Source organism: Pongo pygmaeus, chromosome 1, assembly GCF_028885625.2.
Source record: "Pongo pygmaeus isolate AG05252 chromosome 1, NHGRI_mPonPyg2-v2.0_pri, whole genome shotgun sequence".
Taxonomy (NCBI): Eukaryota; Metazoa; Chordata; class Mammalia; order Primates; family Hominidae; genus Pongo; species Pongo pygmaeus.
The window spans coordinates 82849800-82871687 of NC_072373.2; the positions used below are offsets into that span (position 1 = coordinate 82849800).

Here is a 21888-nt window from a genome sequence, read left to right on the forward strand (position 1 = left end):
GAGGTTGCAGTGAGCCAAGATAGTGCCACTGCACTCCAGCCTGGGCGACACAGTGAGGCTCCGTTTAAAAAAAAAAAAAAAAAAGATATAAAGAAGAAACAAAAAATACAGTGAGCTGAATTATTTTACGTTATCCATTATGAAACCTGTAATATCATAATTTCAGTGATGACAAAAATGATATGGTATTTTCATCTTCTTTGTAAAGCCTAATACGTAAAGAAACCTAAACATAGCCTATGTAGTCACACAAACAAGATCAGCCTGTCAGACCAGAAGTTCCAAGAAGTATGAGCCCTTTAATGGAAAAATGCTGTTTTCCTAGTACTCGATATACAGAGACCATGAGGGAAAGTCAAAAGTAAAAATTCCCCAATAACATACTAAAACTTCCTCTCCAAATTAACACTTAAGTATATTTCCCTCCATACTCTACCAAATAATATATGAATTTGACAAATACTAGGCCTAATTAGTTAAGTACAAATGAATTCAAGATTAGCTTAATTTTATTTATTTATTTATTTATGACAAGGTCTCCCTCTGTCACCCAGGCTGGAGTGCAGTGGCATGATCTCAGCTCACTGCAGCCTTGACTTCCTGGGGCTCAATCAATCCTCCCACCTCAGCCTCCTGAGTAGCTGCGACCACAGGCGCATGCTACCACACCGGCTAATTTCTGGATTTTTTTGTAGAGATGGGGTTTCACATGTTGGGCAGGCTGGTCTCACACTCCTGGGCTCAAGCGATTCACCTGCTTCTGTCTCCCAAACTGCTGGGATTACAGGCATGAGCCACCACACTTGGCCCAAGATTAGCTTTAAAGCTAAAATAACTCATGTTCTACTCATATGAGACGTTCTTATAATACACCTCACAAAAAGAAAATTTCACTGTTATTAACCAAAACTGTTCTTACTTAAATCTTTACTGTTCTCTTGAGGAACACAATTCTGAAACTACTAAAATAATGTCTTAATTTGCTTTTAGAATTCCAGCAAAATAAAGTCTGTCTATATGTGTTCATTTATGCTCCTAAACTGAGCATAATCAGGGAAGGTAACAAAATTTGAAGAAATAAAATAACTTATAATTAAGAAGACAATGTTATTAAAATCCATTTTTAAAAACAGTGCCCTAGTACATCAGAAAATTGAAATGTTTAGGATATGCTGGGCCCTTATATGTTTCTTCTGTTTACCAGATTACTAGAATAACCACTTTTAGAGTCAGTTTGATCCACTTTGTTGATAAGAAAATGCCTCCAGGGTCCACTAAAGGTTTAGCTATGCCAAAGTTTAAAGAAAACCAACAAACCATATTGCTACCTTTGTTATTTGTACATATCAAAGTAGTATCCTCTGAGGGGAATGTCAACAATAAATGAATTCTCTCAAAACACAAGATTACTTTTTTTCTCTAATGTTCCTCTGGTGACATTCTCAAGAATAAAAATGTTAACAGGCATCATTTTCCATTCTTACCTAAAATTTAAACACTATAATTTAAATTGAGAAATATTTGTAACATTCTAGCTATATAAAATTAAAACAAAAAGCAAAGTAATAATAAGCCAAAAACACAGTTTCCTTTTCTATCTGATCCATGATGGATGTTCCCCAAACATCTACAACAATTCTAACAACCAGAATTCTAACCACCTAAACAATTCTAACAATCAAAATTAAAGATGAGGGCCCAATCATTTGTTCTTCATCTCATATTTTTTTCTCTTCTCTATTTTCTGGAAGGAAAATGCCAGAACAGATTGTCCAGAATGACAGAAAAGGTTAAAATACTGCTAATGTAAGTGTTATGTTAGAAAATATACTGAAAAAATATATACAGAAAATATACTGAAAAAAAAGACACACAAAAGAATTTGATACTACAGATACTGCTCCTTTTCACTGAAGATTTTGCATTACTCTATGCAAACAAGAATAAAATATCAATTACAAAAATAAACATAACTCCTGTTAATGAAATAAGTATCTACCATCTGACAGCAAGAAGTGGGCAAAGGTAACACCATCTTGCAAATGATGCTTTCATTATTTCATTGCTCATCACAGTGCTCCACTGCACACACAAGGCCCATCCTCACTGTAGGTGAGTCAGCATGAGCTCTCATGACTGTCACTTCAGTCATTCACACCAATGGTCACCAGATCTTGAAATGTATCACCCAGGACAGTTCCTCCTCTAAAACTTTAAACTCTCCCAATGCTACCTCAATACTCCCAGACCTCTGGCTCTTTTACTCCCATTAAAGAGCTGTTCTGCAATTCATCTAGACCTCCTGCTCTTCCATTTTCCCCTAGACCATCAATTCACTTCTGTCTTCACTTCCTTCTAAATTCTACTGAGACCACAGGGTCCATGAATGACATTCCTGTCAAGACTTTCCACTCCCTTGCTTCCCTGTCCTTCTGTTCCACGTCCTAACAAAGACCCCAATCCTGAAGGGCTGCCATCTCCATTCCTACTTCTACACCTTGACCTGTCAAGCACTATTAGAAAAACAAAAAGAAGGCATAACCCTACACTGCCTAGCAAGTTTCCTCATAAATCTCTCTTTAGAACCCAGATTTCAATGGGATGAGGAGGGAATGAAAGTTATATAGCAGAGGCAGGGAGTTTAGAGGAGTTTACAAAGAAGTCTGGAGATGACAGGAAGCAAAAGGCTGGTATCTAGAGAAAACAGAAGGGAGAAGTTTGAGAATGCTTAAGTTTAAGAGGGCTGGTTACTAGGGAAAGCTTGGAGATGAGACGATAAAGGATGCCAAACATTCTTACAGAGGCAGAAAAAAATGGATAGGATCGATTGCTTCAGATTTTAAGAAAATAATATATGTGTTTCAGTAAGAAGAATTAATTGAAAAGGTTTTTTCACCCCAGGTACTTATCTCCGGTGCAAGCCAGAGTTTAACTTTTCTCATAATAAAAGCCAAAACTCTGAAATGAGACAACGTGGGTTTCAATCCTAGTTCTTCTACTTTCTCATCATGTGATCCTAGAAAAGTTATTTTCTCTTTCTGTACCTCAGTTTCCTCATCTGTAAAATGGCGATAATTATAATACCTACATAATAAAGTTGTTATGAAAATTAAAGGAGTTAATACATGGAAAATACAAAGCACTTGGAATAGCAACTGGCACATAATAAGCACTGTATATTAAATGTTACCTATTATTGTAGTTAAAAGACTGAAATGCTCTTAGATGCTCTTGTGTTTGTTCAGTACTACAAGGAATATACTCCCCTCAACCCCCTTATCCCAACCTAATTCCTATTATCCCTCAGCTCTGGGAATCTTCTTTCAGAAGTCTTCCCTGACTCTTCCTCTCCCTCCTCCCCACAAACTACTGGGTTAAGTGAACCTATTCCATCACTTCCATAGCATACAGGATTAATATCCTTCACAGCATTTATCACACGGTATTATAATTTTCAGTTGACTCATCTGTTCCTGCTCCTTCCCTCCCTTTCCCTATCGAACTGTGAGTTCTTCCAGGATAGGAGCTACCATTTCTATTTAAAGTTCAGGGGGCTGTTAAAAATAAGTCAAGCAATGTATGTAAATCAGTGTAACACAGTACCTGATGGAAATTAGATGATAAAGCCTTAGATGATTGTTTTGTGCTTTCTTGCAAGGTATAACAAAGCAAAACAAATTCATCCACTAAGTTCATCTACTAACTTGCTGTCTTGTCTATCATGAATAAATGTGATGCAGTTAAAACAAGTAAACATAACTACCCACTGAGTTCTTAAAGGGCACTGTACTCAAAAGAATAATCACACATCAATTTCCTGCAATGTTTTTTTAAATTCAGGACATTACTCACACAATTCTTTCCAAAATAAATCTGATAACAGGTTAAAAGGAGTAAACTGCTGTATACTCTGTAAAGAAAAATACATTAACTTCCAACTACACACCTCTTTTCACAAACCAAAGATCATTCTATTATTAGAAAAAGATACTTCCCCCTCACTGGTTATGAGAATCTGACTAGAGTCCATTGTTGCTTTATCTCTCTGCATGCAACCTTAAAAAAGTTAAACATGGCAAAATTTAAACATTCAAAATCTGCACAGTTTGACTGCATGGTATAAATATTCTACTTGTACTTTTTGTTTAATATTTAAGCATACCTTTTCAAAGGTACATATGTAAAACACGTAGAAAAGCCAAGCTAGGTTTGTCTTTTCCAGTAAGTCATAAAGACATATTCCACTTACCTTACTGACCAACAACAGAATTCCTACATCAAAGTTAACAGTATGGAATAGTATGTACACTGGGTCATTGTATTATAGACAGAATTTTTAAAAAAAACTATAAACAGGTCAATGTTCCAATTGATAGAAGCCTAATAAGTACTATATAGCTCAAAACTGAAACTCAAGTGGGGATGGATATTTTCAGAAGATTTGAAACAACAAAAAGAAGCTTTGGATGAGGAAAAAGTTGGGTAAAGAGGAAATTTTGGTAAAGATTAGAATATATGCCATTTTATAAGAATCCTTTACAAATCCAAACATTTTAAAATTCGGAGATATAAAAATTGTATCACAGGCTGGGTGTGGCAGGTCACACTTGTAATCCCACAGCACTTTGGGAGGTCGAGGCAGAAGGATCACTCGAGGCCTCAAACAGGAGTTTGAGACTAGCCTGGGCAACCGTCTCTACAAAAAACAAAACAAAATAAAACAAAATTATCCAGGCATGGTGGCACATGCCTATGGTCTCAGTTACTTGAGAAGCTGAGGCAGTTACATCACTTAAGCCCAGAAGGTTGAGAGTGCAGTGAGCCCTGATCTCACCTCTGTACTTCATCCTGGGTGACAGAGTGAGACCCTGTTTCTTTAAGGAAAAAAAAGGAAAAAATTCAATCACATATGTATATATATATAAAACTGATTTACTTATAAAATTATATTTAGCATTAAACTCTATAGCACGTGGTTCATAGTTACCAATTTATTTATATCCTAAAGCAACTAAAAGTATAAACTAATCAATTAACTGTCTACGGGATTACTGGGTCAGTTTCATTTTGATGATTTTTAAAAATACAGTATTACTCCTTCCATAAAGTACATAGGTATATAATAGCTCATTTAACAGTTCCATTTAGGTTATTTCCAAATTTCACCTTTTTAAAATGAAGGACAGATGAGCACCTTTGTTCACAGCTTTTTCCAAACTTAAGGAATTTCCTTAAGGTATATGTTTTAAGTCACTACAAAAAGACTGCACAGGTTTACACTTCCATTAACAGATACGAGTGCCCAATTCACTGCATTTGTCAGTCAGCACTGAAAATCATCATTATTTTCATTGTTTACAATCTGATTTTAAATGTTTCTCTGTGTTAATTTATACTTCTTAGATTATTTGTGAAGCTAACAATTTTCTAAGTTCATTTAAAAATTTTATAATAATAATTTCATTCAATATTTTTTAAGCAAAGACCTAAAGAGAAATGTAAAACACACAGAAATCAGAAACAAGGAACAATATAGAAATTAAATGAGCATAAATTTCGAATGTAAATAAGTAAAGTTATTCAACTGAGGCATAAACTTGGCACTAAGACTCCTGGTGGTTAAAGCAAAGAAGAAAATGTTCTAAACTTTGTTTAGGAGGAAAGGGGAAACCGCAGCATTTGATTCCTCAAGAAAAGCAAAACTTTTATCAGGTATTTAGGATTTGAAAGAAATCTCCTAGGTGGGTCTTCATGAAAAAAAAATTCAAAGTGACTTAAGGACAACCTTCTCAACAACAATAAATCTGATAGCAGGGCTCGTTTGTTGTTTAATGTTCTATCATTATTATCATTACTTCTATTTTTGTACATGAATCTTAGATATTACAATACGGTTTAACTGACATCAAATTCTCAATAACCTTGCTTATTTTTAGATTTGTAAGCAAAAATAAACTTAGATTTTCAGAAAGTATTTTTTTGTCTGTCCATTGAGTAAGGACTGAGTATGAAAAACAGCTTCTTGTTCAGACTGAATGACTAACATAAACAATAAAATCCTATCACAATTTTCAGAAATTATTTGAGTTGAGCCAGGGACAGTGGCTCACGCCTGTAATTCCAACACTTTGGGAGGCCAAAGCAAGAGGACTGCTTAAGCCCACGAGTTTGAGACTAGCCTGGGCAATATAGTGAAACCATCTCTACAAAAAAAGTTTTTTTTTAATTAGCTGGGCCAGGTGTGGTGGCTCATGCCTGTAATCCCAGCACTTTGGGAGGCCGAGGTGGGCGGATCACCTGAGGTCAGGAGTTCGAGACCAGCCTGACCAATGTGGAGAAACCCTGTCACTACTAAAAATACAAAATTAGCTGGGTGTGGTGGTGCATGCCTGTAATCCCAGCTACTCGGGAGCCTGAGGCAGGAGAATCACTTGAACCGGGTAGGCGGAGGTTGCAGTGAGCTGAGATCACACCATTGCACTCCAGCCTGGGGAACAAGAGCAAAACTCTGTCTCGAAAAAAAAAAAAAAAATTAGCCAGGCATGGTGGTGTGCACCTGTGGTCCCAGCTACTCGGGAGGTTGAGGTGGGAGGATCACTTGAGCCCAAGGAGGTAAAGGCTGCACTGAGCCATGATCATGCCACTTGCACTCCAGCTGGGTGACAGAGTGAGACCCTGTCTCAAACAAACAAACAAACAAACAAACATGAGTCACATAATAGCTTTTAGCCATTTTAACAACCATTCTAAAAATTGTTACTCAAAATTTCATTTTTAGAGTTGATTTCTAGAGTTTCCCATAAGGCAACATACAAAGATCCTTTAAAAAAAAGTTTCACTAAAGGGCACAGATTTTTTTTAAAAGTTTTATTTCTGCTTTGCGAGAATATGCTCCTACTCTCCTCTCTCAGACTTTTTACTTTTTCTAACATTCGCTACTGTTCCTGTCATAGCTGTGTTACTTCCTAAAAGATGTTGCTAGAAGACAGCTATGTAGTATTAAGATCCCTCTCTCCAGAAACTGAGGTTGACAAAAAGGGGAGGCTTTCCTGATTTTACCTGCACTCCCCATATACAGGCTTCCAAGGCCCAAGATCTTATCCTAGAGAAGAACTTTTTAAGGAAGGTATTATATCTCCCATACATGTTCCACCAATGTAACATACATTTAGATCAGCAGTTCTCTAATTTTTGGGTGTCAGGGCTCCTGTATGCTCTTAAAGCTTACTGAAGGCTTTCAGTAGGTAGGTGATTGGTGGATTTCTAAGATGGCCATCCAATGATTCATGAACTCCTGCTATTTGTACCCTTGTGTAGCCCCTTCCTCTTGAGTGTGGGGTGGACCAAGTGACTTGCTTCTAATAAACAGAATACTGAAAAAGGGATATGTCACTTCTGCAATTAGGTCACAAAAGCTGTGACTCTGTCTTGCTAATACTCCTTTCCAGCTGGAACACTATCTGGCTCTTCTCATGTGCTTGCTCTGAAGCAAGTCAGAGAAGTCCACATGGCAAGGAATGGAGAGCAGCCTCTGGCCAACTGCCAGGAAGAAAGCAGAGTCCTCAGTTCGACCGCCAGTAAGGAACTAAGTCCAGTCAACAACTGTGTGAGTAAGCTTGGCAGCATATGCTTCCCCAGTTGAACCTTCAGATGAGGCTGTAGCTCTGACCAATATCTTAATTGCAGCCTTGTGAGGACCCACCTGAGCCATGCCCAGATGCCTGACCCACAAAAACTCTCTCCTTCTTCCTTTACATGCTATCTTCTAATCTAAAATGTACTCCCAATTCCAAAGTTCCAGAGTCCATATTCTCACACCGCTCCAGCCATTTGTCTCTGTAAGCCTTTTACTACAGGAAGGACCTTTTGCTATCTCAGGTGTCCTGTGCTCAGGATTCTCAGAAGCAGGATGAGTAGGAGATTGGCAATACGATTCAGAGTATGGGCAGACACAGCGCAGTCTACTCTCGGTCCATTATCCATATTTGTGAAGGGCAGCTACAGATAAGAGGAGAAAAAAACAAATGGCTCTATGTAACAGCTGCTGAAATCTGGGTCCTGTACTATATTTATCAGTATGTTTGTGATAGTGGTCATGATGCTAATTGCATGGGACATGTTATAATGAAGGCTGTCAATCCTGAAACTTAATTCAAGAAACAGTTTAGGCCGGGCGTGATGGCTCAAGCCTGTAATCCCAGCACTTTGGGAGGCTGAGGCGGATGGATCATCTGAGGTTAGGAGTTCGAGACCAGCCTGGCCAACATGGCAAAACCCCGTCTCTAATAAAAATACAAAAATTAGCCGGGCATGGTGGCGCAAGCCTGTAATCTCAGCTACTTGGGAGGCTGAGGCAGAAGAATCGCTTGAACCTGGGAGGCAGAGGTTGCAGTGAGCCAAGATCGTGCCACTGCACTCCAGACTGGGCGACAAGAGCGAGACTCCATCTCAAAAAAAAATAAAAATTAAAAAAATAAATTTATACCTGTTCATACTTACTTTTTCACTTTGAGAGTTCCAAGTCATTAAAAGGTTTGAAGATAATAAGAAATAGCTTACATAAATCGACAGATTCCAATGTGCTCAGCAATTTATATACATTATCTCACTTAATCCTAAACACAGCTACATGAGGAAGGACTTTTACAGTTAACTTCTCAAAGCCTAGATTTTCTTAAGTGCCTAAAACAATGCCTAATACAATAAGCACTGAAATATTTGTTGAAGGAATAAAGCTACTGGTCAGTTATTGAAACATTAACCTGTCAGATTCCTACGCCAGTATTCTTAATTACCATGCAATAACGTCCCAAGTAAAAATATAAAACAGAGATATGAGTAGAAAGAGATGAGCATATAGTTAAGTAGTGGCACTGAAGAACAGTAGATTCTGTCTCAATTAGTAGACACTTGCTGAAAATTCAACTGAGTTAATAAAGGTAGAATTCATTTTGGGAAACAAAGGAAATAAGAAAGAAAGCGGGGGAGAGAGGCAGGTGGAAGGAGGGGGAGGGAGAGAGGGAGAATGAGAATACACATATGTCTGTATACATTGTGTATGATTAATAGTTTTCTGAATTTTTGCCCATACATATACAGATACAGCATTTATCCTATGCAAAAGGAGACATTATAAACACATCACTGTATCTGAAGCATCATTTTCATGGCAAGGCAGTAAGTTACAAACTCTGGAAGGTTCTTCATTTCTTTTTACTTTGCTAGTAAAAACAACATCTCACCATACGGAAAGTTTCACCCATATAAACAGGTTAAGCTGTGACTCCTGATTCGGGCTAATTTTACATAAAAGGTAAATAGGTAAAATTATGCCATGGAAGAAAGCATACATTTGTTTCTCTCAACTATCTCAGGGCAAAATCTTGTCAGTTCTATAGCTAGATCATCCTGTGAGATGTGCTCAAACACTTAGTGCTTCAATGTGTCACCATGGTGAGAAAGCTGGTCTTAGAGTCTTTCTGTGATTTGGGTTTCTTACACCATGTTTTTCAAGTACCAGCTTTATAGCTTTGCCGAATCATCAAGGGCAACAGGTCCTTCTAGGTGTCTATAACAGGAAACACACACACTTTCCAAAGGTATCCAATTCCTCTTGGTTTTCTTCTATCACTGCTCATAGTGCTGAAATTTTCGTGCATGGCATTTATTTTTTGACTGTCACTAAACAGGCCGAACAACTCAAAATTGACTGAGGCCTTGAAACTCTGAAAACCAAACGTATTAATATTGGTGCTTCTTAGTTAAACCATAATTAATGTTCACAAATACTTAATAAAAGTGTAAATGAACAAGCAGCACTTGGATGCTTCATCTTCTTTAAAAATATTTTAGCACCCAACAGGTAACTTAGGTCCAAAATCCTGATAAAAGCAATTGGCAATAACAAAGCATTTCTACCATAAATATCTTCCTTAACCAAAGCATTGCTTTAGGCACTTAAGAAAACTTAGGCTCTGAGAACTCTAAAAATCCTTCCTCACATAGCTGTGTTTGTGATTAAATTAGATAATGTATCCTTCTTTTAGTCAACTAAAGTTAGCATGAAAACTGGAATCAAAACCCTTAAATTATTTTTAACACCACCACTTTTCAGTTATGTTAACTTTTTGAAATTACCTAACTTCGTTGTGCCTCAGTTTTCTACACCTATAAAACACATAACAATGATGCCTACATCATAAGTGTTGATGTGAAGATTAAATGAGACAATTCATGTAGAACATTAGAACAGTGCTTAGCATACCAAATAGGCTTAATAGGTGTTAATTAATATGACTAATATTATAAACAAGCAAGTACAGTAATAAAAATAAACTGGAAAGCTTGTTATTTTATATTGCCCAGAACCATTCCATCTTAAGCTAATACAAGTGAAGGTGTATGCTGATTAATCCTTCATCACATGCAACAAATCGTGCTGTCCAACTTCTTTATCCACTGAAAAACTGCTTTCAAATTCTCGAAACAGCATCACTTCATCAGCTGAAGTAACATTTTGCTGGCATCACTGTTTACAGCCCAGTAGTAGCTAGAATCATACAAGGTTCCTGATTAATTCCTTCCTTTTAAAACAAAATATTTAGTTATTTCACCTGGCACTAAAAAACAGATTCCACAGACCTCTTTGAGTCATGCCCTTAAGAAGACAAATAGATTATAACAGAAGACATCATTCTGCTAAGGTTATTGCTTTACACTGGCAAATGAGAGGAAGATGTGTAAAATAGGAGAGGAGAGTTATCTCCTGGGTGAGAACTTTTTCAGACTATTTATTTATTTATTTATTTATTTATTTATTTATTTATTTATTTTGAGACGGAGTTTCGCTCTCGTTGCCCAGGCTGGAGTGCAATGGTGCGATCTCAGCTCACGGCAACCTCCACCTCCCGGGTTCAAGCAATTCTCCCGCCTCAGCCTCCCGAGTAGCTGGGATTACAGGCATGCGCCACCACATCAGGCTAATTTTGTATTTTTAGCAGAGACGGGGTCTCTCCATGTTGGTCAAGCTAGTCTCGAACTCCCAACCTCAGGTAATCCGCCAGCCTCGGCCTCCCAAAGTGCTGGGATTACAGGCGTGAGCCACCGCGCCCGGCCTTTTCAGACAATTTCATTACAGAACAAGGTGTCCCCAAAGCAAAGGTTTCAGAAGCTGGGTTCTGAATGGATTTCCACATAGAAATAATGTTGGCAAACCTCTAGGGAAGGGCTTCAAACCAAATGTAAAAGGTGAACTTCATTGGGACACCAAAGGCATATATTAAATATGTTTATGCAGAAGCACAAGAAAAAGTGAATTAAAACAATAGTAGATTTTCAGTTATCTAGGAAACACTTATCTTGGAAGAAACTAACAGTTTCCACACAAACTTAGGCTAAGTATAAGCTCATAATCATTTATCTGTTGTCCTGTGTGTTAAATCAGGAACAGCAGGAATCCCTTCTCTATTTATTTCATTATTTTAAATATTTTTCCACCTTTAAAGTAGTAAAATTACCCACAAGTATATAAAAAACGCTTCCTCAATTACCTCTAAAACAATGGCCAGTATTCAACTCTATTCTTTTTTCTAATATTTTAATTTCTTCATTGCCCTACCAAAGCACACATTTTGTAATTCTTCATCCTTTTGTTTTATATCAGACTTAAAGAAGGTTCTGTCTTTACAGCAGAGGCTTCTAGTCAGGGTTCATATCTTCACAGCCCTTATTCTACATGAATTGACTATTCATACACTTCGACTACTGGGGTATTTGTTATGTACTACTAATGTCTAAGAGAACTTGATATAGTAAGAAAAATTATCCCTCTATGTTCCATACAGGCTAATACTTTTCTACCATATATTATGTTAATTTTATTTGTAGAGTCTTTCAGAAGGCAGAACCATAAATATTTTATATAGTTAAATCTATCCATCTTTTCCTTTTATGGCATTTGAGCTGTGTGTCATGTCAAAAAAGCCTTTCCATAAAGTCCTATTCATAGCTTAAAGAAAAAAAAAAAGTCTTTCCATCCCTAAAACTAAATAAAAATTATTTGTATTTTTGTCTTAGTATTTTTCTGAGTTTTTCTTTGAACAGTCTAATCTTTAATCTCTCCACCATTCTTTTTTGTGTACGGTGTAAAGTATAACCCTGACATACATTTTTTCTGTTTTTCAAATGGATGGCCGGCCAACTGTCCCAACACCACCTGGCCCTTCTACCTAAAATGTCAATTTCAATCATTCCAAGCACCTAAACTCTAGCTTAATGCTGAGAGGAAACTTTCATGTCTGTATTAAAGTGATCACTTTTCAAGTATATTGTTGTTCAAGGGGCTATGTATTCTGCTTTTAGCATTCCCAGCACTTGCCAGAATGAGCATAAAAGTGAAGGTTGGGGTGGGAGTATCAAATTTGACTACAATGTCAAAATACAACCATGAAGCCACTAAAGCAGTTTACAATGTGTATGTATACCTGTGGTATGAATTAAAATTAGCCCTTGAACTGCTGCCCATGGACAGCACTTTTACGTATGCTCTTTTACTCTTGTAAAGCAGTGGCATCTATACCAGATAAGCACTGTATTTATTATAACTAGGAGTTAACTACGTCTTGATAGCATGGCAAAAAAGATATGGGGAATGAAGATTCACAGATATTCCAAATTTAAACTGTATCTCCTTATTTAAAAATACTTTTAAAGTAGACTATTTAATCTAGTGTTCTTTTTCTGTCAGTTGACAAATGGTATGTCAGAAAAAGAACACTAGGTATGTCAGAAAAAGAACCCTAGGTTAAATGACTGAATGACTGAAACTGATATTTTTGGTAGAAGGGACAGGTAGTGTTAGGACAGTTGGCTGTCCATTTGGGGGGAAAAAAGTTTGTCAGGGTTACACCTTATACCATACACAAAAAAGAATGGTGGAGAAAAGATTAAAGGTTAAAGATTTTTAGAGTGTGTGCCTGGATTCAGAATAGAAATGGGGAGCCCAGAGAACAAAACTTTTCAGGATGTGCCCTGCACTGTTTAGGGCAAAGTACACTCTAGCCACCCATCTGAGTAGCCAACTAGTCTCCCTGAACAACATGAAAATCTTATCGCTCTACCTTCAATGATGTGCACCAACTAATGTAATTTCAAACCCAATGCAACCCAGTATTTACTCTGAAAACATTTCTTGATAACCTACCCTATGCCAGTAACCTTGTACTAACTGTGAACAAAACAGATATTTATGAAAGATTGCCTAAAGAATATGCAGTATCTCCATTCTTCTAATTATTCCAAAATCTTCTCCCTTTTTAAGTCAGACCATTTTGAATAGTCCTCACCCAATATCCTCATCTCCCACCATTTAACTGTCTTAATGAAGGTGCTCTGGTATGATGCATTTGGCCTATAGAGGGGCATTCTGAAATTTGTTGGTGTGTCCACAGTAGGAAGACTGTTGAGGGCACTGTTTATTACATTACATAGGGTCCTGTTTATAAGGCCTCTGAAGAGAAGTTTCCTTCTGATCTTAGTACCAGGAATTGTTGTGCTTTTCTTAAAAGTTTGTTTGTTTTCAAATTTTATGGGCATAAATTGACCAAGTTTTCCTTGTTTGCATCATCTACTAAGAAGTTTACAGAATATTTGGGCCCTATTGGAATTAAATATTAGATTTTCATATTAGGTCTTTTATATTTTTATTTTGCATTTCTTGCCATATAGTTTATAAATCTCTATAAACCAACTTGGAAGACAAAATGAAACAAATAAATAAATGGATAAAATTTACATTAATGCATCTCAAAAAAATTTTTTTTAATTTAAGGGATCAGAAAAAAGGTCACATGAGAAATCAAGGGAGAAGAAGGATTTTAAGAATATATGGGCTGGGCGTGGGGGCTCACACCTGTAATCCTGGCACTTTGGGAGACCAAGGTGGGCAGATCACTTCAGGTCAGGAGTTCGAGACCAGCCTGGCCAACACAGTGAAACCCCATCTGTCTAAGAATACAAAAAAATTAGCCGGGTGTGGTGGCACGCACTTATAATCCAGCTACTCAGGAAGCTGAAGCAGGAGAATCGCTTGAACCCTAGAGGTGGAGGTTGAAGTGAGCCGAAAGCACGCCACTGCACTCCTGCCTGGGCGACAGAGCAACACTCTGCCAAAAAAAAAAAAAAAAAAAAATATATATATATATATATGGATTTATATATCCATATATCCATAAATATATATATATGGATTTAAAAAATAAAACCAGTAACTCAATTAACTGGAGGAACAGGGGAAGAGGAATTAAGGACAAAAGGGGAAACAAAAATTAAAGAATACCCCCAAATAATGTATTTGTAGAAATCGGACAAATGGTAGTACAAAACGACTTTGTGTAAACCTAGTCAAGCTTACCATGTAAGTCACAAAATATTTACAAATATTTCTTATTCCACAGACATCACTCAAAATGGTAAAAATAACATATTGACAGTTGAAAAAGAAAATACAAAAATTACTTGATAAAAATGGCCAAAGGGTACCGGAAAAACAACAAACAAGACCAACAGGGCTGTTACTGTAACCTGTTTCTTGTCTGAGCTCTTTCCTCATCCATCCCAAATAGTAGGAAAAAAACTTATGCATGCAACAATCTGAATCTATTAACTTCTCAACATTCTAAATAACCCAGCAGAAAGTCTAGGTAGGCGTTTACACTCCCCAACACGCATAAGTATGTTCTCGTTAGATAGCCTCTCTCCTTCAAGGTCACTGTCATCTTTTCTCACCACTGACAGAATTTACAGACTTTACAGTGACTAACATACAGCTGTCACTCCTGTATGTTAACCCTAGTTCACAAGTATCATCACCATCGAGCCATCTCTACTCAGAAGTTAGATATCTTCCTCCTTATTGTCAGCTTCCTTAAATTTCTTGCTCCCCAAGTCCCAGAGAACTCCAAGCTTGCTAGGAGGTTAGGCGAAATCCAGCACTGAAAATATTTCAGGATTAGTCTTAGCATTTCCAAGCCCTTGTGTAGGAAACAGACCCCTAGACTGCTAAAACTGTATTATCTTTCCATTTCTCCTTTATCCCTACCTCCCATATATTTGACTTAAAAATTAAAAATGCCTTTAGAGAAAGCAGAGTAAAAAAAAATATGCTCACTCTAGTTCTCCGCTAAGAGAAACATTTTTGTGCAAGAGTAGGGTATGACTCTCCAGGACCACAGTGCCACAGCTGACCCATCCCTGCCCAGACTCTGCAACCATCCCCTCTCTATAAATGAACAGCTAATAGTGGGATGCAAGTAAAGCATGTGACTAACAGGTAGACTCATCCAAGCTCCACTTGCATCCCTAAGCTACTTCTCCAAAGAGGTATAGGAATTAGCTGCAGGGAAGGAGGTGGGGCAGGCACACGTGGAAAGAGAATATTTAAGAAGTCATAAATTTTCAGGAAAACTACAAGTATTCTGAAACGGCCAAAATAGGAAAAATAAATGATTGTTGTACATTTGAAAACTAATGATAAAAGATTTTATATTTAATAAAATTTAGTAAGATTTAATTTAATAAAAATTTAATAAGAAGATGTCGGCCAGGCGCGGTGGCTCATGTCTGTAATCCCAGCACTTTGGGAAGCTGAGGCGGGTGGATCATGAGGTCAGGAGTTCAACACCTGCCTGGCCAAGATGGTGAAACTCCATCTCTACTAAAAATACAAAAATTGGCCGGGCATGGTGGCAGACGCCTGTAATCCCAGCTCTTCAGGAGGCTGTGGCAGAGAACTGCTTGAACCTGGGAGGTGGATGCTGCAGGGAGCCAAGATCATACCACTGCACTCCAGCCTGGGAGACAGAGAGAGAGTCTGTCTAAAAAAAAAAAAAAGATGTCCAAATTAGACTACAAACATTAAAATTAAAGCAATGAGGTGTTTTTCATTAACCTAGGAAAAATTTAAAAGACTAATAGTTAACAGTGCAGGAGAAACTGACACTATTAAATACTGTAGATAAAAAATAGAGTGGTACTAAAAGCAACCTGACAACATGTACAAAATTTTTAAATGTGTATATTCTGTTAAAGTTTATGGGAGACTACTATTCTGGACTAGCCTCCTCCACTAGGTCTCAGCAGAACAGACCAAACCAGTATTTGGTTTTCTGTTCTTGCATTAATTCACTTAGGATTACGGCTTCTGGCTCCATCCAAGTTACTGCAAACAACATGATTTCATTAAAATGTTTATCTTATTTAAATGAGTGAACTAAAGAATAGAGAGCCATGGGGGAAAAACGGCAAGTATATAATAGGATATGCACTATGATTCCTTTTTTAAAAATTATGTGTACATGCATGACAGGAACATGCACACCTAAGCGTGGACATCTGTCTGCAATACATAGGAACAAATCCCAGGAAATGGGCTCAATCACCAAACCAGTCTCGTACTGGTCCTGATGGCATTATGTAACTACTAAGATATGATTCCAACAGCATAAGCTGGCAATGGCTTTGCCACTATAGTCTAATCGCCTGAAATCATACTTTCCAGCAACACTCATAAATTGTTCATTCATCTTCTCAGACTATAGTGATGTTGAAGATGTCTCTCATAACATAAGAGCATTTTCACCAATTCCTTTCTAACTAATGATGATTGGCATATAAGGGTACATGTATAAAACAGTCTGCCAAAACCCCATTCTCCTTGGCCAGAGCATGAAAAAGCAAGTACTCAGAGGGGAGGGAAAGCACTATGAAGAGGAAGATGGGGGGACTTAGCAATGTAGTGTAAAAGAAAAATTGAGAAACACACAGCATTAACAACTCAACAAGGTGATGCAGGGCATGATTAAATGAGGTGTGAATGACTGGAAAGCAATGCCATGAAATAGCTGACTTCTCATTAGAAACAATAATCAACCGTCATGTTTCCTCAACTGAAAGCTACAGCCCTAGTTTAGTAACAGCTTGGTATGGGAGAAAGGAAGTGGTTGGTAAAAAGTGGTAAACAAATCCACCTTTTTGCATAATTTGCTTGCATATTAATTTTAAGTCACAACTCATTTGAGAACACTGAAATAGTTTAAATTATGTTTTTATCAAAATAACATGTAAACAGAGTAAATCCTAATTTTCTATTTCACCAACTGGGTCACAAAAAAATATAAATGCTACTCCAGATGAAAATTATCCCAAGGTTAACATGTGTAATTAGCTTCAGTTTCATATGTATTTGTTTTAACAGACATGGTATTGCTCTGTCATCCTGGCTGGAGAACAGTGGCACAATCACAGTTCATCACAGCCTGGAACTGCTGGGCTCAAGAGGTCCTCCTGCTTCGGCATCCAGAGTAGTTAGGACTATAGGCAAGTACCACCACGCCTGGCTAGTATTTTAAATTTTTTTGCAGAGAAAGGGTCTCGCTATGTTGCTCAGGCCAGTCTCAAACTCATGGTCTCAAGCAATCCTCCCACCTCAGCCTCCCAAAGTGCTGGGATTACAGGCATAAGCCACCAAACCTACCCTAAAATACAACTCTTAACAAAAACCCAAAATGTTCAGAATTTATGGGTTACCAGGATCAGCAGTTTGCATACAACCAATTTCAAAAACATTTATAGTCAGCATCTAGAAATCCTGAAAGCTAACATTAGATCTGATAATCAATTGTCTGTGTCTCCAAAATGCAATACAGAGATAAGAATGCACAATTGATTCTAGAGCACACAATCTAGACCTGGGAACTGTACAAAACACTGAGGTTAAACTCAGAATAACAGGTGTTAAATCTATAGATCCTAACAGTGGAAATTCTGCAATCCCCCATTTCCACTTGATATATTCTTCATCATTCCACTGGCCTGAAGCAGAAATTAATGGGTAAGAGCCTGATAATGATCTTAAATGCTTACTGCCATAATCAAAACAGAGACCCAGGTGTGCCACTTAGCCTCTTTAAGCCTCGGTTTCCTAACCTGAAAGATAGGATAACAATACACACCCCATGGGGGTCACTGTAATTAACATAAATGCATGTAAAGCATTTAGTACAACTGGCACAAAGACTTGATAAATGTTATTGCTGTTGTTACTAGGAATCAATGTATTTATTGAAAAGTATGGAATCTTGTTCACAATTTCCAACTGTGGACTTGTCACTAAAAAGTACAAAGATCATGCAAATAGCCTCATAATATGAAAATCATCTTTGGCTCTTCAGGTAAATCTCATTCTTCCTGAACCAGCTATGCTGAACTTTGGTTCCTTGAAAGTGCTGTGTTTTCATTAGTTTCAAGAATTGTATGTGCAGTCATGCATCACTTAACGATGCTATGTCATTAGACGATTTTGTCATTGTGTGATCACAGAGCATATTTACCCAAACCCAAATGGTATAGCCTACTATATACCTAAGCTATATGGTATAGCCTGTTGCTCCTAGACTACAAACCTGTACAGCATGTTATTCTACTGTTGTACTGCAGGCATCCTAACACAATGGTAACTATTTGTGTATTTAAAAATATCTAGGCCAGGCACGGGGGCTCACATCTGTAATCCCAGCACTTTGGGAGGCCAAGCCAAGAGGACTGCTTGAGTCCAGGAGTTGAAGACCAGCCGGGGCAACAAGGCGAAACCCCGTCTCTACAAAAAAAAAAAAAAAAAATTAGCTGGGCATGGGTGTGTGTGCCTGTGGTACCAGCTCCTCAGGAGGCTGAGGCAGGAGGATCATCTGAGCCCTGGAAGGTAGAAGCTGCAGTCAGCTGTGACTGCACCACTGCACTCCAGCCTGGGTGACAGAGCTAGACCCTATTTAAAAAAATAATAATAATTAATTAAAAAATAAAAATATTTAAACACAGAAAAAGTATAGTTAAAAACATGGTATAAGAGATTTAAAAATGGTATACCTGTAGAGGGCACTTACCTGAATGGGCTTGCAAGACTGGAAGTTGCTTTGGGTGAGTCAATGAATGAAGAGTGAGCGAATGTAAAGGCCTACAGCATTACTGTACACTACTATACACTTTAAAAACACCATATATTTAGGCTACACTAGATTTATAAGAGAAAAAGTCTGTATTCAATAATAAATTAACTAGCTTACTGTAACTTTATTTATTTATTTTTTTTGAAATGGAGTCTCACACTCTGTTGCCCAGGCTGGAGTGCGGTGGTGCGATCTCAGCTCACTGCAACCTCCACTTCACGGGTTCAAGCAATTCTCCTGCCTCAGCCTCCTGAGTAGCTGGGATTATGGGCATGTGCCACCACACCCAGCTACTTTTTGTATCTTTAGTAGAGATGGGGTTTCACCATGTTGGCCAGGCTGGTCTCGAACTCCTGACCTCAGATGATCCGCCCACCTCGGCCTCCCAAAGTCCTGGGATTACAGGCGTGAGCCACCACACTGGGCCTACTGTAACTTTACTTTATAAGCTTTAAAATGTTAAAAACTTTTTGACTCTTGTAATAACAGTTTCAAACACACTGTACAGCTATTCAAAAAATTTTCTTTATATCCTTATTCTATAAGCTTTTATCTATTTAGATTTTTTAAATTTTTACATTTTAAATGTTTTTGTTACCAACTAAGACACAAACAGAGACATCAGCCTAGGCCCACACAGGGTCAGGATCATTACAATGTCACTAGGAGATAGGAATGTTTCAGTTCTGTTATAATCTTATGGGACTGCCATTGTATACTGGTCCATAGACTGAGAAGTCATTATGCGGTACATGATTGTACAGCTGACCCTCGAACAAAATGGGTATGAACTGTGTGGGTCCACTTAAATCAGGTTTTTTCAATCACATGCAAATTAAAAATACAGAATTCACGGGATGCAAACAGCTCATAGTCACAGGGGCTCTGAGGCCCAGGGGCCAGGCACACTTTTCACACACTCAGGTTCCACAGGGCCTGCTGCAGGACTTAGGCATGTGTAGATTTTGATATTGGTGTCTGTGTGTTGGGGGAGGAGGGCACACGAGTGGGGAATCCTGGAACCAATCCCCTCGTGGTATGCCCCTGTGTATAATGAGGGATGTCTGAGATGTCTGCATAGTGTTCCCTTTGCTCAGAACATTTTCAATTCCACTTCTCACTCCCAGGCCTTGAACTGATTAATTCCTATTCATCTTTCACATCTCATTGTAAACATGATATCCTCAGAGAGCCCCTTCCCAAATCCTCTTGTCCAGATTAGCAGTCCCCACCTTATGCTCCTGGGGTACTTCAAATCTCCCGTATTCTACTCATTAAACTACAACCAGTGTTATTTAATATATGATTTCCCCAACAGACCAATATACACTTTGAGAGGGCAGAGATGTTATCTTATTCATTACTCTGCCACCAGTGCTCAGTACATTACAAGGAGCAGAAGCTCTATAAATATTTGTTGAATTAAATGAATGCAGAAAGACTGGCCATATTGGTTCATCATAATCTAGTTTTTATTCACACTGAGTACCACAATTATTGATAAGTTTACTACCTTTGTTCATTCGCATTCTAATAGGATGTTTCAAGTTTAAAGTCTAAATCCCATCTTCAGTACTACCTACTGCATACAATTTAGCTCTCCTACTAGGACAGGACCAAGCTTACCATGTTCTATATTTTTAATAAATCTTCAGGTACTCAGATGAAAGCCGAACTGATAAAAATATATGTTATATTTACTGGTCTTCACCCAAAAGATGTTTCTGAATAATTCCAGTTTAAAAAGGAAAAAAAAAAGTATGAAAACTATTTATCTAGCCCAGCCCATAATTTTGTCAATAAGAATCCTATGGGTTGGAAAAGTTTAGTGATTTATTCAGGCAGGATCAGAAAGCTATTATAGTTAATGCTAAAAGCAGAATAAGGACCTAAGTCTCCTAATTCTCAGTCTGTCTTTCCAGTATAGGGCCTTTCTGGTGCATTAACTGAAAACCATTATTCAAGGTATGTTAAGCAATAAATAATCTTGAAGTGCAACAAGTAATCATTTAATGTTATCAAATCACCTGTAGAGCTTTTTTAAAGTATGGATTTTCAGACCTCTACTGTATTAGAAGTTGGGCCTTCTTATGTTGAAAAAGTTCCATGGGCCACCCCATGGTGACAAAGATTGAGAACCACTAAGTCCATCAACCAAGCATTCATTATTTGTTAAATGTCTAGGCCTACTCTGTCCCTACCAGCATGTTCCTGCACTCAAGGCTCTTAGGACAAGATTTACTTACATAATCAATTAGAGAAGAAAATAGGACTGTGTATAATGAAGTGCTGAATTGGGTAACTGAATACAAATTAAGTGCTAATTTCAGAGAAAGTACGACAGGAGGTCAGATTTAACAGATGGCTATTTGTGGAGATAAAGAAATGGACAGACAGGTCCCTTAAGATAAATAAGGACAAAAGTTTTCAAGTCATGACCAGCAGAAGTCCTAAGGATCCTGTGAAAGTGCCTCAAAAGCTACTGTGGAAAGGAGGAGGAAAATGCTTTTCTTGCTCCAATATCCAATTTTAATCAGAACAGCTCCACTTTTGCCTTTAAAAAAGAACACCAAAGGCTTTTAAAAGTTTGAAATCCCTTATTTTACAAATACAATTAAAAAAAAAATCCATGGTGAAGTAACTTATCCTAAAGTTACAAAGCTAATTAGTGACAGAGAAGCCAGGTCTCTGAACTCCCCAGTACCTTTTTTCACTCTACTATACCATACACTATGGCCTTCCAATGGAGGAAAAAGTGTGAGTAAAGGTTCTCACACAATGTCCCAAACACACTGGCCTGACCAAAACCCTGGGTGCACTTTCAGGTCACGTGTCTCAAATTGGGATTGGTGTTGCGAGGATGGTAATGGGAGAAAGGCTCAGGCAAGTC

The 21888-nt window shown here is 37.8% G+C and overlaps 1 protein-coding gene across 4 annotated transcripts in view; it reads right to left on the reverse strand.

Moving 5' to 3' along the window:
• Nucleotides 1-21888, reverse strand: part of POU2F1 (POU class 2 homeobox 1) — a 208076-nt gene that overhangs the window by 176878 nt on the left and 9310 nt on the right. The window contains exon 1 of one of the 4 annotated variants that reach the window (XM_063649067.1): nucleotides 7703-7981. The exons of the other annotated variants lie outside the window; for them this stretch is intronic. The gene's annotated coding sequence lies outside the window, so the exon portion shown is untranslated. Of the gene's footprint in view, nucleotides 1-7702; nucleotides 7982-21888 lie in introns of those variants that run through there. 4 annotated transcript variants of the gene reach the window in all.